General features: G+C 39.6%; 1 pseudogene; it reads left to right on the forward strand.

The window, feature by feature from the left end:
* The first annotated feature begins 7,997 nt into the window (after positions 1-7,997).
* LOC129400841 (craniofacial development protein 2-like) lies at positions 7,998-9,733 on the forward strand (annotated as a pseudogene).
* The last annotated feature ends 2,807 nt before the right edge of the window (positions 9,734-12,540 follow it).

Genomic DNA, 12,540 nt, shown 5'->3' on the forward strand with positions numbered 1-12,540 from the left:
ATTGCTGCATTATTTTGCAATGTTTTATTCTGTACTTGAATATCCTTTGTCATATTTTAGGTCACAATCAGATGTTTAATGAAAACGGTGGATCAAGATCATGATGGCTTATCAAATTTCTACTCTCCAAATTCCCTATCCTAGGAATATTAGGTGAATCTTCTAATTTGGTACAACCATTAAAGATGCCTTTAACTGAGTAACATTATTTTGTGAATATCTTTACTGTTTCATTAGAAATGAGTTTTAACAGGATTTTTAAGACATAATAGGGACCTGGATTTAAAAAAGCTATTTTTCTTTTCTTTTTCTTTTTTTACTGTAGCACTGTAGCATTGCCTTCACACCAGGCTGTTTTCACTTGGGGTGCCCCAGAGGGGGGCGGGGCGGGTGAGAACCCTGCCCACCCCAAGGGACCCAGCCCCAGCAGCCAACTACCACTACCCAACCACCTCCATGCTCCAGGCCATTTTCCATGCTCTGGCCACATTATAAGATACTTCCTACCCATTTTTTATAATTACCACACCATATTTGATGGAGTTCAGACAGTAGGTAAGAAATCATAGAGAGTAATATACATAAACCTATATTTATATACATACCTCTCGGAGAGCCTGGCAAGTTACCGAGAGTATCCTGCCCACATGGGCAGAGCCTGGCAAGCTACCCGTGGTGTATTTTATATGCCAAAAACAGTAATGATAGGTCTCATTCCCCTGACCCTGAAAGAGCCTCCAATCATTGAGAAAGATGAGTAAGGAGAGGCTGCTAAAATCTCAGGGCTGGGAGAAATAGAGACGTTACTTGTGCCTGCTCGAGTAAATCGACAAACAACAGGATGACAGTGATACAGTGATATACAGTGGGTAGGGCCTGGCAGAGTCTGGCAAGCTACACGTGGTATATTCGGTATTTCAAATACAGTGACAACGGGTCTCACAATGGAGATGTTACTGGTGCCTGCTCGAGCAAATCGATGAACAACGGGACGACAGTAATACAGTGATACAGTGCTTATATATATAGTGATTAGTATTTTTGTTTATACTCAAAAGTGGTATAATTGTATCATGTGGAATATTTTTTAGAAGGTCTTTTAAAAAAAATCTGTGTCCTACTTCCGTAAATGTCTACACCAATTTATATTCCCAGAAATAGTATATGTAGGTTCCTTTCTTTCCATATTCTCACCTATACATGTTTCTTGCTTTGGATATTTACTCTCCTTGTTGACTTGAGGTGATAACTCTTGTTTTGACTTGGATTTCCCTGAAAATAAGAGACAATGAACATCTTTCACTGTTTGCTCTCTGAATGTCTTTTTTGGGGACTTGGCTCATTTTCTTCTTGAACTATTTTTTTTTTTATTAAACAGTTTGTGGGAAAGCCGGCAAGCTCCCTGTGGCATATTTATATGCGAAAACCAATCACAATGATGGCTCTCATTCCCCTGAGTCTGAAAGAGCCTCCAATGTGGCACTGTTGAGAAGGACGAGTAAAGAGAGGCTGCTAAAATCTCAGGGCTAGGAGGAATGGAGACGTTGCTAAGACTGCTCAAGAAAATTGACGATCAATGGGATGATGATGAAGATGATGATTAAACAGTTTAGAGTTATTTGTAGAGCTTGACTCTTAACTCTTTGTGTGAAGTGCAAATATAGTCTCCCATTCAGAAGAATGGCTTTCCATTTTGATTCAGTTGTTGTGCAGAAACTTTGTAGTTTTATGCATTTGGTATCACTCTTTCTGGCTATTTCCCTTGTCATGAAAGTTGAGTCTTCAATATGTCAAGGAGCTTATTACCTATTTTTTTAAAATGTATATTTTATGGTTACAGCTCTTACCTTTATGTTCTTTTAATTGTATGAGGGATTGGATTAATTCCAAGTCTCATGCATGCAACATATACACCTTTTATTCAAATCTTTAATCTTTTTTGAATTTTTAGGTCTGGTTTTATTCTTTTGCATATTCTGTTCCATTTTCCTTGTTTAGTGGAAAATAAAGGAACACCAGTTTTCCTAGTATCCATTTACTGAGAAAGTTTTCTTGTTTAATTGTAGATTCTTATATCATTTTTCATGAATTAGTTGCCCATATATGTATGGCTTTATTTCTGGATATGTTTCATTGATCTCTGTATCTGTATATATCCCAATATTATATTGCTTTAATTATTATTGAAAAGTTAAAAAGGGGTATTCCCAGATCAACCTTAGTCCCAGAGTATAGGGAGAAGAAGGAAAAAGTGAAGGGGAGAGGGAGAAGAGACAGATGAGAAGGAATTAGAGCCAGGTTAGAGGATTAAGATACCAAGGTGGTGTTAAGGAATGATAGAACCAAATAGCAAATCACAGAGTCAACAATACTGTAATCAAGGAACCCAAATTTAAGAACAGAACTTATAAAGGCCTCTGTAAAAGGCGAAGGCTAGAAGGGTGGGTTGGGGGTGGGAAGATATGGGAGGAACCCAGGAGGAACATTGGTGGAAGGAACTTAACACTAGTTGTGGGATCAGTGCTGCAACATGTCTAAAACTCAACTATGAATAACTTTGTAAAGCATGGTACTTCAATTAAAAAAATTTAATAAAGTCAAATTGAAAAAAATTGCTTGAACTGTAGTACAGTTTAAATTTGGGACACTTGATGACTTCATTTTCCTTCCATTTCTCAGTACTATTTTTTTAACTATTTGAGATTTTTTAGTTACAAATAAATTTTTGTTCTATTTCTACAAAGAATATCACTGGAATTTCGATAGGAATTGTACCAAATCTATATGTTGTTTTAGGGAATATAGTAGTTTTGAATCTATATGTTGTTTTAGGGAATATAATAGTTTTGGTGAGTCAACTCTACCAATCCATCAGAAGGAATATTTTTCCATGTTTTTATGTTTTCTATTTGTTTCAGCAATATCTTAGTTTTTTTTTTAATTTTTATTTTTTTAATTATTTATTTATTTTTTAAAAATTTATTTATTTTTAATTAGAGAATCACCGTGAGGGTACAGTTACAGATTTATACACTTTTGTGCTTATACTTCCCTCATACAAAGTTTGGGAACCCATCCCTTCACCAGTGCCCATTCTCCACCACCCGTAAACCCAGTGTCCCTCCCACCCTCCCCAATCCCATCTCCCCCCCACCCCACCCTGCCACTGTGGCAAGGCATTCCCTTCTGTTTTCTCTCTCTAATTAGCTGTTGTGGTTTGCAATAAAGGTGTTGAGTGGCCGCTGTGCTCAGTCTCTAGCCCTCATTCAGCCCGCAACTCCCTTCCCCCACATGGCCTTCGACTACAATGTAGTTGGTGATCGCTTCTCTGAGTTGACCTTTCCCCGGAACGTGAGGCCAGCCTCGAAGCCATGGAGTCAACCTCCTGGTACTTATTTCTACAGTTCTTGGGTGTTAGTCTCCCACTCTGTTATTCTATATACCATAGATGAGTGCAATCTTTCTATGTCTGTCTCTCTCTTTCTGACTCATTTCACTCAGCATGAAACTTTTCATGCCCATCCACTTGACTACAAAATTCTTGACCTCCTTTTTTCTAACAGCTGCATAGTATTCCATTGTATAGATGTACCAAAGTTTCCTCAACCAGTCATCCGTTCTGGGGCATTCGGGTTTTTTCCAGATTCTGGCTATTGTAAACAGTGCTGCGATGAACATACATGTGCAGATGTTGTTTCGATTGTACTTTTTTGCCTCTCTGGGATATATTCCCAGCAGTGGTATTGCTGGGTCAAATGGGAATTCAATATCTAATTTTTTGAGAGTCGTCCAAATTGTTTTCCAGAAGGGCTGAACCAGTCGGCATTCCCACCAGCAGTGAAGAAGGGTCCCTTTCTCCCCACATCCTCTCCAACAGCGGTTGCTTTTGTTCTTTTGGATGTGTGCTAGTCTCTGTGGTGTGAGGTGGTATCTCAAAGTTGTTTTGATCTGCATCTCTCTGATGATTAGTGATGCAGAGCACTTTTTCATGTGCCTTTTGGCCATTGTATTTCTTCCTTGGTAAAGTTTCTGTTCATTTCTTCGCCCCATTTATTGATGGGGTTGGATGTTTTCTTCTTGTAGAGTTCAACCAGTGCTTTATATACCATTGATATCAACCCCTTATCTGATGGGTATTGTGTAAATATCCTTTCCCATTCTGTGGATAGTCTTTGTATTCTGGTCACTGTATCTTTTGCGGTGCAGAAGCTTTTTAGTTTAATGTAGTCCCATTTGTTGATCTCTGTTTTTACTAGATTGCTTAGTTCCGTGTCACCTTTGAAGATACCTTTATCTTCAATATCGTGGAGGGTTTCGCCGACCTTGTCTTCAATGTACCTTATGGTTTGTGGTCTAATGTTGAGGTCTTTAATCCATTTTGATCTGACTTTTGTGCATGGTGTCAGGTCAAGGTCTAAACCCATTTTTTTGCATGTGGTTGTCCAGTTGTGCCAGCACCATTTGTTAAAGAGGCTTTCCTTGCTCCACTTCACATCTCTTGCTCCCTTATCAAAGATTAGATAGTCATACATTTGGGGTTGTGTGTAGGGATATTCCACCCTGTTCCATTGGTCTACGGCTCTGCCTTTGTTCCAGTACCATGCTGTTTTAATTGTTACTGCTTTGTAGTAAAGTTTGAGGTTGGGGATGGTGATGCCTCCCATCATCTTTTTCCCAAGAATTGTTTTAGCTATCCTTGGACGTTTGTTATTCCATATGAATTTTAGGATTGCTTGATCCATTTCTTTGAAGAATGTCATGGGTATACTTATAGGGATTGCATTGAATCTGTATAATGCTTTAGGGAGTATTGCCATTTTGACAACATTGATTCTCCCTATCCACGAGCAGGGTATATGTTTCCATTTCCTCATGTCCTCTTTGATTTCATGGAGTAGCGTTATGTAGTTTTCTTTGTAAAGGTCTTTTACTTCCTTGGTTAAGCTGAATATCTTAGTTTTCAATGGCAAGTATTTCACTTCTTTAACTTAATTTATTCCAAGATAGTTCATTATTTTTGAAAATTTTGTCTAAATAATTTGTCTATTGTGGCAAGTAAGTTTTTAAAATCACCAATTATTATTGTGCTGCTGTCAGTGTTTTGCCTTTATGTCCCTTAAAATTTGCTTTGTATATTTTAGAGCTATTATAGATATAAATAATTATTTTATTTTCCTATTTTGAAAATAAGATATTGTGAGTTTCACAGTGGATAGGGCATTTGCCTTACAGTGATGACAGTGATACAGTGATACAGTGTGGGTTTCAAAGAGAAAAAGCATGTGGGCTCACGTGGAACTCAAGCGTTGGGTGGCTGAGAGCCGCCTCTCCAGGCTGGTCCATGGCATCAGATGGATGGACAAAGGACCAGGGGAATGGAGAAACAGGACCCCAGCCTGGTCAGTATTCAGTTTATTTCCTTCTCCTCTTCCATGTAATCCAATTTCTCTCTTTACAGCACAGATATAGTTGTAGTTTTGGTCATAGTCCCAATTATCATAGTTATATCATCCTAGTCCTCGTCTTTCTCATCTAGTCCCTCCTAGTCCTTAGTTTCTAGTTCTTCTCTTTCTAGTCATGATAATCCTCATCTAGACTAGTCTTTTAGTCTCCTCTTTCTCCTTGCAGCATAGTTATGTAGAAATAATGAAGTGTGGGATATATGTAAGTGGGGTTAAACATTGTCATAACAACAAACAGAGGTAAAGCCACTCCTTCATCGGAAATTCTAGGAGATCAACTCAAGGACAAAATCTCATCTGAGGGTTCAGCACTCCAGATTACTAGGAGATCCACTCAAGGGCAGGATTCCTTTTAGGATGTATTGCTTTCTCCTTTCCTCAGCTAGTAATCCATTTAATCAATCATAGTAAATTTACTTCTTATAATATTTCTAGTCATTTTGTATGAACACAGTAAGAGATATATTAAGCTTAAAGATTGGGTCTTTCTGGGTACATCCTGCTATATATATTCTAGATCACAATCCTCAGGTCAGGTTAGTCTTTCCTAACCCCAGCAGAGTCCTTATTCAGTTACCTCTTTTGGGGTCATGACAGAGTTTGTTCCATGACCATGCTCTTAACTTATACTTATGGTGCTAATCTTGTCCCTTTTTGTTGCCAGGATATCTTACAATTTTCCCTGGGTCCATCCAGTCCCTTTGTTTGTCCTTTCCTTTTGGGGGTGCTAGGACATTAAGGGCAACTATGGTTTAAGTCAGGTAAATATGATTGATGCCCAGGAGTAAATATTATTTGAAGTAAATTAACTCCCATGTTATAAAGCATAGCAGCAACTGTCTTCCTGTGTCTATACAAAAAGGACATTGCCAAGCCATGCAAATGACATAAAGGAAAGAGAAATACAATATAAGATAACTAGTGCTTGATGGAATTGGGTGTGACTCAGGGTCACTGTTGTGGAAGTAGTTCAATAAACCTAAGCTCCTTGCTGGAGGAGCAAGGACAACCCAATGTTATCCAACAAGATAGTATATAATTAAAACGTGTATAATTATATATCACTTGTATCACTTGTGGTCCCGTTGATCGTTGATTTGCTCGAGCGGGCGCCAGTAACATCTCCATTTGTCCCTGTCTCGAGCTAGTGCAGTCCAGTGATATCTGCTCGATCCAGGAACAGAAAGAGCCTCAAATCGTTCACTCAGAGATTTGACGAAGAAATCTGACCATCTAGTTGGTGGGCGGCCACAAGTTCTTCTGACATCCCGTGGAATCCAGTCGGCAACAGCTCTAGTCCAGTGGTCGTCTCTGAATCGCATTACATGACTGGCCTATCTGATTTTTGAGGCCTTGGCAAACAAGACAGCATCCCTGATGTTTGACCATCGACGGAGGTCAGAGCTCCGGATTCTTTCTCTCACTTGAGTGAAACATGATATTCCCAACATAGCTCTTTCGATTCCTCTTTGGGATACCCTAATAGCGTTCTCATCCTGTTTGCGTAGGGCCCAGATCTCTGAGGCATATGATAGTGCAGGAAGAACGGTAGAATCGAAAAGATGTGCCCGGAGTCGGAGGTTCTTCGTTCTCTTAACCCCCTCTTTGACACTTTTGAATGCATTCCATGCTGCTCTCTTCCTCCTGTGCAGTTCTGGCACCAAGTCGTTCCTCATGTTGATTTCTCAACCCAGGTACACATAGCTGCTGCATTCGGAGATGTTCGTTCCATTGAAAGCAAATGGAGCTTCAGGGACCAGTTCATTTTTCATGAACATCGTCTTGTTGAGATTCAGGTGCAATCCGACCTTTCCACACTCGTGGTCGAAGTCGGCCAGCATTTGTGCTGCTTGGCTAATGTTTGGTGTTATGAGAATGATGTCATCAGCGAAGCGGAGGTGGTGTAATTGCCAACCGTCTATCTCTACTACCCAGCCACCGCCACCCTCCAGGTTGCTCTCTGGACACTTGGGCTGAACCTCACGCACGAGTGAAGCCCCGCAAAGCCAGGTAAGCAGAACTTTTCGACCTTAGCTCTCGCCTCTGTCTGCCTCCTCCAATCTCTGGCATCTGAGGGAGGGGTGCAACCCAGACACCCCACCCTACCCAAGATAAATACCTCACTGGCCGACCCCCACTACATCCACTACCCAGCCACTGCCACCCTCCAGGTTGCTAAAGCGGCCACTCGACACACCATAAAACACTTAATACCCATTATTCCCACACCATATTTGATAGGGTTCAAATTTGGTGTGAACCATGGTAACACCTCTAAGGGTGATTGGAGGCTGCCCTAAAAGCCTCCGTCCCTCTTGGAGAGCCTGTCAAGCTACCGAGAGTATCTCGCCCACACGGCAGAGCCTAGCTAGCTACCCATTGCGTATTCAATATGCCAACAACAGTAACAACAATTGGCCTCATTCACCTGCCACTGAAAGAGCCCCCAATATGGCAGTGTTAAGAAAGATGAGCAAAGAGAGGCTGAAAAAATCTCGGGGATGAACTGGACTGCCAAAACGAAGAAAGAATGAAATGAGTGTCTGTACTTTCAATGCACAGACACTGGCATCAGAAGCATCCATCGAGGACCTGATGGTACAAGTGCAGAAGATCAAGTACGACATCATTGGTCTGACAGAAATGAGGAGATATCAATCACATCACATCATTTTTGACACTGGAGAAGAACTGTTCCTCGGAACATGTGACAACAGAGGTATTGGTGGTGTTGGTGTCCTTGTCAACACGAACTTGGCCATGAGCATCGATTCATTTGAATGCCTAACAACCCGAATTGAATGATTACGCTTTAATAGATGTGGCTCACTGCCTGCAGTTTCTATCTTCATCGTCTGCGCATCAACTTCCAATGACGATGAAGAAGAAAATCGAGAGGTTCTACATGGAACTGGAGAAGTTCTACAAAGAAAACCACACCTTCTACAAGATCATTGTTGGTGATTTTAATGCCAAGATAGGTCCAAGAAGGTCACCCAAAGAACTCCACATTGGGACCCATGGCCTAGAATGGAACGATCAGGGTGAGAGACTGTCTGAATTTATCATGTCGACCAAGACCATCCATGGTAACTCACAGTTCCAGAAGGCCGAATCTAAACGCTGGACATGGGAGTCTCCCAGAGGACAGTTCCACAATGAAATTGACCACATCATATTCAGTTAAAGGTTTTGCCTGACCGATGTCACTGTTGTCCCAAAATTCAAAACGGGATCAGACCACCGTCTCCTTCGTGCGAAATTCTACTTCACAGCGTGGGGAGAAAAGTCTGCAAAATTTTAGTCTAAGAAGACAACTCCCAGAATGACCACCAACTGGGAGCTCTTTGGCACTATTGCAGCAACATTGGGAAGATACCATCCTTGACAACATTGACGAGGAATATGACCGACTGGTTCAGCACCTCCGTGTCTGTGTGAAAAATGCCGAGAGTGAGAAAGCCACAAACAGACGCCTGTCTTCAGAAACTCTCGAGCTCATTCGTAAACGTGGTTTGGCAAGAGCCTCAGGCAACCACAAGCTGTGCAGAGATGCGATAAAGGAAGACCTCAAAGAGAGAAGAGCAGCAGTGTTGGCCAGTGCAGCAGAAGCCAGGAAAAGCATTCACAACGCTTGCCTGTCCTTTGCCAACTACAAGACCAAGATGACTGCCCTCCAATGTCCCAATGGATCTGTCACATCCTCCAGAACGGCAATGGAGAAAATTCTCTTTGACAGCCACATCCACCTGCCCACATACCAAATTCTGCAGGATGGATATGTCGTTCCCAACGTTCTCCCTTTTGAAATTCGACACACCATTTCGCTGGTAAAGACTCAAACAGCACCTGGTCCGGACAAGGTCAGACCCGAACACCTAAAGAATCTGCCACCAGTACTCATCAATACACTGGCCCGACTGTTCACACGCTACCTGTCTGAATGCAAGGTTCCGTCCCAGTGGAAAACCAGTAGGACTGTTCTGTTGTACAAGAAGGGAGACATCCACGACATCGGCAACTATTGCCCAATCTGCCTGCTGTCTGTCGTCTACAAGTTGTTCACTTGTGTCATCCTGAATAGAATAGGCAGAACCCTAGACGAAGGACAACCATGCGAGCAAGCCAGGTTCCAAAGGGGATTCAGCACAATAGACCATATCCACACAGTGACCAAACTCACTGAAGTTTCTTGAGAGTTCAAGATGCCGCTCTATCTAACATTCATCGACTTAAAGAAGGCCTTCGATTCTGTTGAGACTGAGGCGGTCATTGAAGTCCTGGCCAAACAGGGCGTTCAAACTCAGTATATCAAAATTCTCCAAGAGCTGTATTGTGGGTTCACCACCAGGATCTCACCATTCTACAAGGAAGTGATCATTGATGTAAAAAGGGGAGTGTGGCAGGGTGATACCATTTCACCGAAACTCTTCAGTGCCACCCTTGAGAACATCATGCGATGACTGGAATGGGAAGGAATGGGAGTGAAGATAATTATATATAGCTACATATAATTTATATGTAAATTTAACATATATAATATATCTAAGTCTGCATATATAAGTATATGATGTTCATATTTGTCTTTTGTGATCCGTTATATGGCAAGATTTCCATTTTATCTCATATATAATATAAATATTTTAGATTTATATATGCATTATATATAAAAATATATAGCCTTGTTTTTTACTTTAATTTTTTCCCATTGACTTAAGATACTAGTGTCTATCTGTTTAATTTATGCCTATGTTTATCTTTATAGAAAATGAGTCTCTTATAGACATCATATAGATTGGTTTTTGAATTTTGTTGTTTTTATTTTATAGGCCTTATGCAGCTATATTAGGAGATGGGGTGTGGAGGAGAGAAAGATCACTCCATGATGCAGTGTGGGTCTGAATTTGTTGTTCAGGCTTGGCAGTATTCGGGAACTACCATGGTCTCAGTTGTACTTGAGGTTATCCAGGGTTATATCCTGTTGTGCTTGAGAGACACCAGGCTATAATCAGTAGTGCAGGGTTCTAACTCAAGTTCTCACAGTTGGTAGACATTTTTTCTACCACTTGACCCCCAAGTTTTGCATATTCGTTCAGCTAAAATGAATGAAGTTTATGCCTTTTGATTGGCAAGTTCAATTCATTTGCATTAAGAGTGAACGTTATTATGTTACTGAAAGTTATTATGTTACTGATTTGTTACTGAAATTATGTCTTAATGTTATTTTTCTATATATTTCTTTGTTCAGTATTTGTACTTTCTTTTTTTCCAATTTAGATAGGAGAGCTTTTAAAGCATTTCTTCAAGTGGATGTCTATGTTGGTAAAGTCCTTTAGCATATGTCCTCAGTTATGAACAATATTCCTGCAGAATATAATATTCTTGGCTGGAAGTTTTAGTGTTTCAGTTTTCTTAAATTTTGTTTTTATTAAAAACACCATGATTTACAAAGTTGTTCATCATACAGTTCTTTCAGTCATTTAGTGTTTCAGCACCAACAGTGTGACATTCCCTCTACCAGTGTCCCCATTTTCCCGCATCCCCAAGCTGCCCACTTAGGCACATAACAAATTTACTTTATATTACTTGTTCCAATAAAACTTTAACAAGTGGCAAATAGAATAATCAGAAAATGAATCAGGAAGTGCCAATTTGTGATTACTATATGATTTTAACCTATGTAAATAAGGAAAATTAAACCCTCTAAAACAATGTAATAAAAAACTTATTCTATTTACATAAGTTTTCAACTCTGGAATCTAAAGTACATTGCATTAAATTTTATTTTATATTTGGATCTCATTATTGCAATAATTATGTTATTAATAATCATGTCATGTAATAACTTGTCATTAATAAACATTATAAGAAGTTTTGTGCTAATATGTACAGGAGTTTACATGAAATATGTAAGGCCTGCTTATGTAAATTTTCTCCTTAGACTTTATATACACTGTGTTTTGCAAACTTGTTCATAATGATTTGTTATAGGCCTTCAGTATTCCAAGACCAATCCCACCACCATTATCATCTTCTCTCCACCATTGCCTCCAATTATCCCAACCACTCCTCAAACCTACCCCCATAGCAGGCCCACATAAATTATTTTATATTGCTTGTTACATTAAATTGCTAACAGAATGATAAAAATATTTCCGTAGAAGAAAATTAATATATTGTTGTTTTTCACCATGGACACATTAAGTCCCTATATGAGGGATTACTAAAATGTTCCAAATTAAGTCTTCTGTGTTACTATTTGCTTAGTTAAGATTGTTGGACTTCTGTGTTACATCCTATTCAATCTGGTGTATTATTACTGGGTTATAGTGTCATAGAGTGTGAGATGTCTCACAGTTGTAAGTGTGCATCAGGAAGTCCAGAATTTTTAACTTATAATGGATTATAGTGTCATAGAGTGTGAAATGTCTCGCAGTTGCAAGTGTGCTTCAGGAAGTCCAGAATTTTTAACTTGATGGTACAGCTATAATTAAATTTCTAACTGGACAATGACTTTGGAGTGTGGACATAACTGTAAGAAATTACATGGCTGGAGGTGGTTCATGGAAATGATAACTGGGGCTTCCAAAAGTACTTCGAGGTGGGGGAAGGTAACTCATCCCAACTCTGAGGAAGTCTGGATATTTCAGTCACAAAGACCTACATACTTGAATTTTGTTTGAGTATTTTCAGTATGTCATGCTATTCTCTCCTGACCTAAAGAGTTTCTGCTAAGAACTTTGATGAAGTCTGGTGGTTTCGCATTTATAGCTTACTTGTTTTATGCCCTATCTACCTTTAAAATTATTTATTTGTCGTGAACTCTTGATAGTTCATATATTATATTTATGTGGCTTAAAATAACTAGTGCTCTGTGGGCTTTCATGATTTATACCTTGAATTCCTTCCCCATGGTAGGGGAGCTTTAGAAGATTCAGAGGTTCAAATCTAATCAAAGATTGATATGATCAGTTTTGTAGAAGTGATTTGATTGAGTAGCTTAATATGATGGAGATTTAGGAACAGTATTTTAAATAATTTCTGTAATCTGTTAGGTTTTTAGACTAATGAAAGGGTT

This window comes from Sorex araneus, chromosome 1, assembly GCF_027595985.1.
Source record: "Sorex araneus isolate mSorAra2 chromosome 1, mSorAra2.pri, whole genome shotgun sequence".
Classification (NCBI taxonomy): Eukaryota; Metazoa; Chordata; class Mammalia; order Eulipotyphla; family Soricidae; genus Sorex; species Sorex araneus.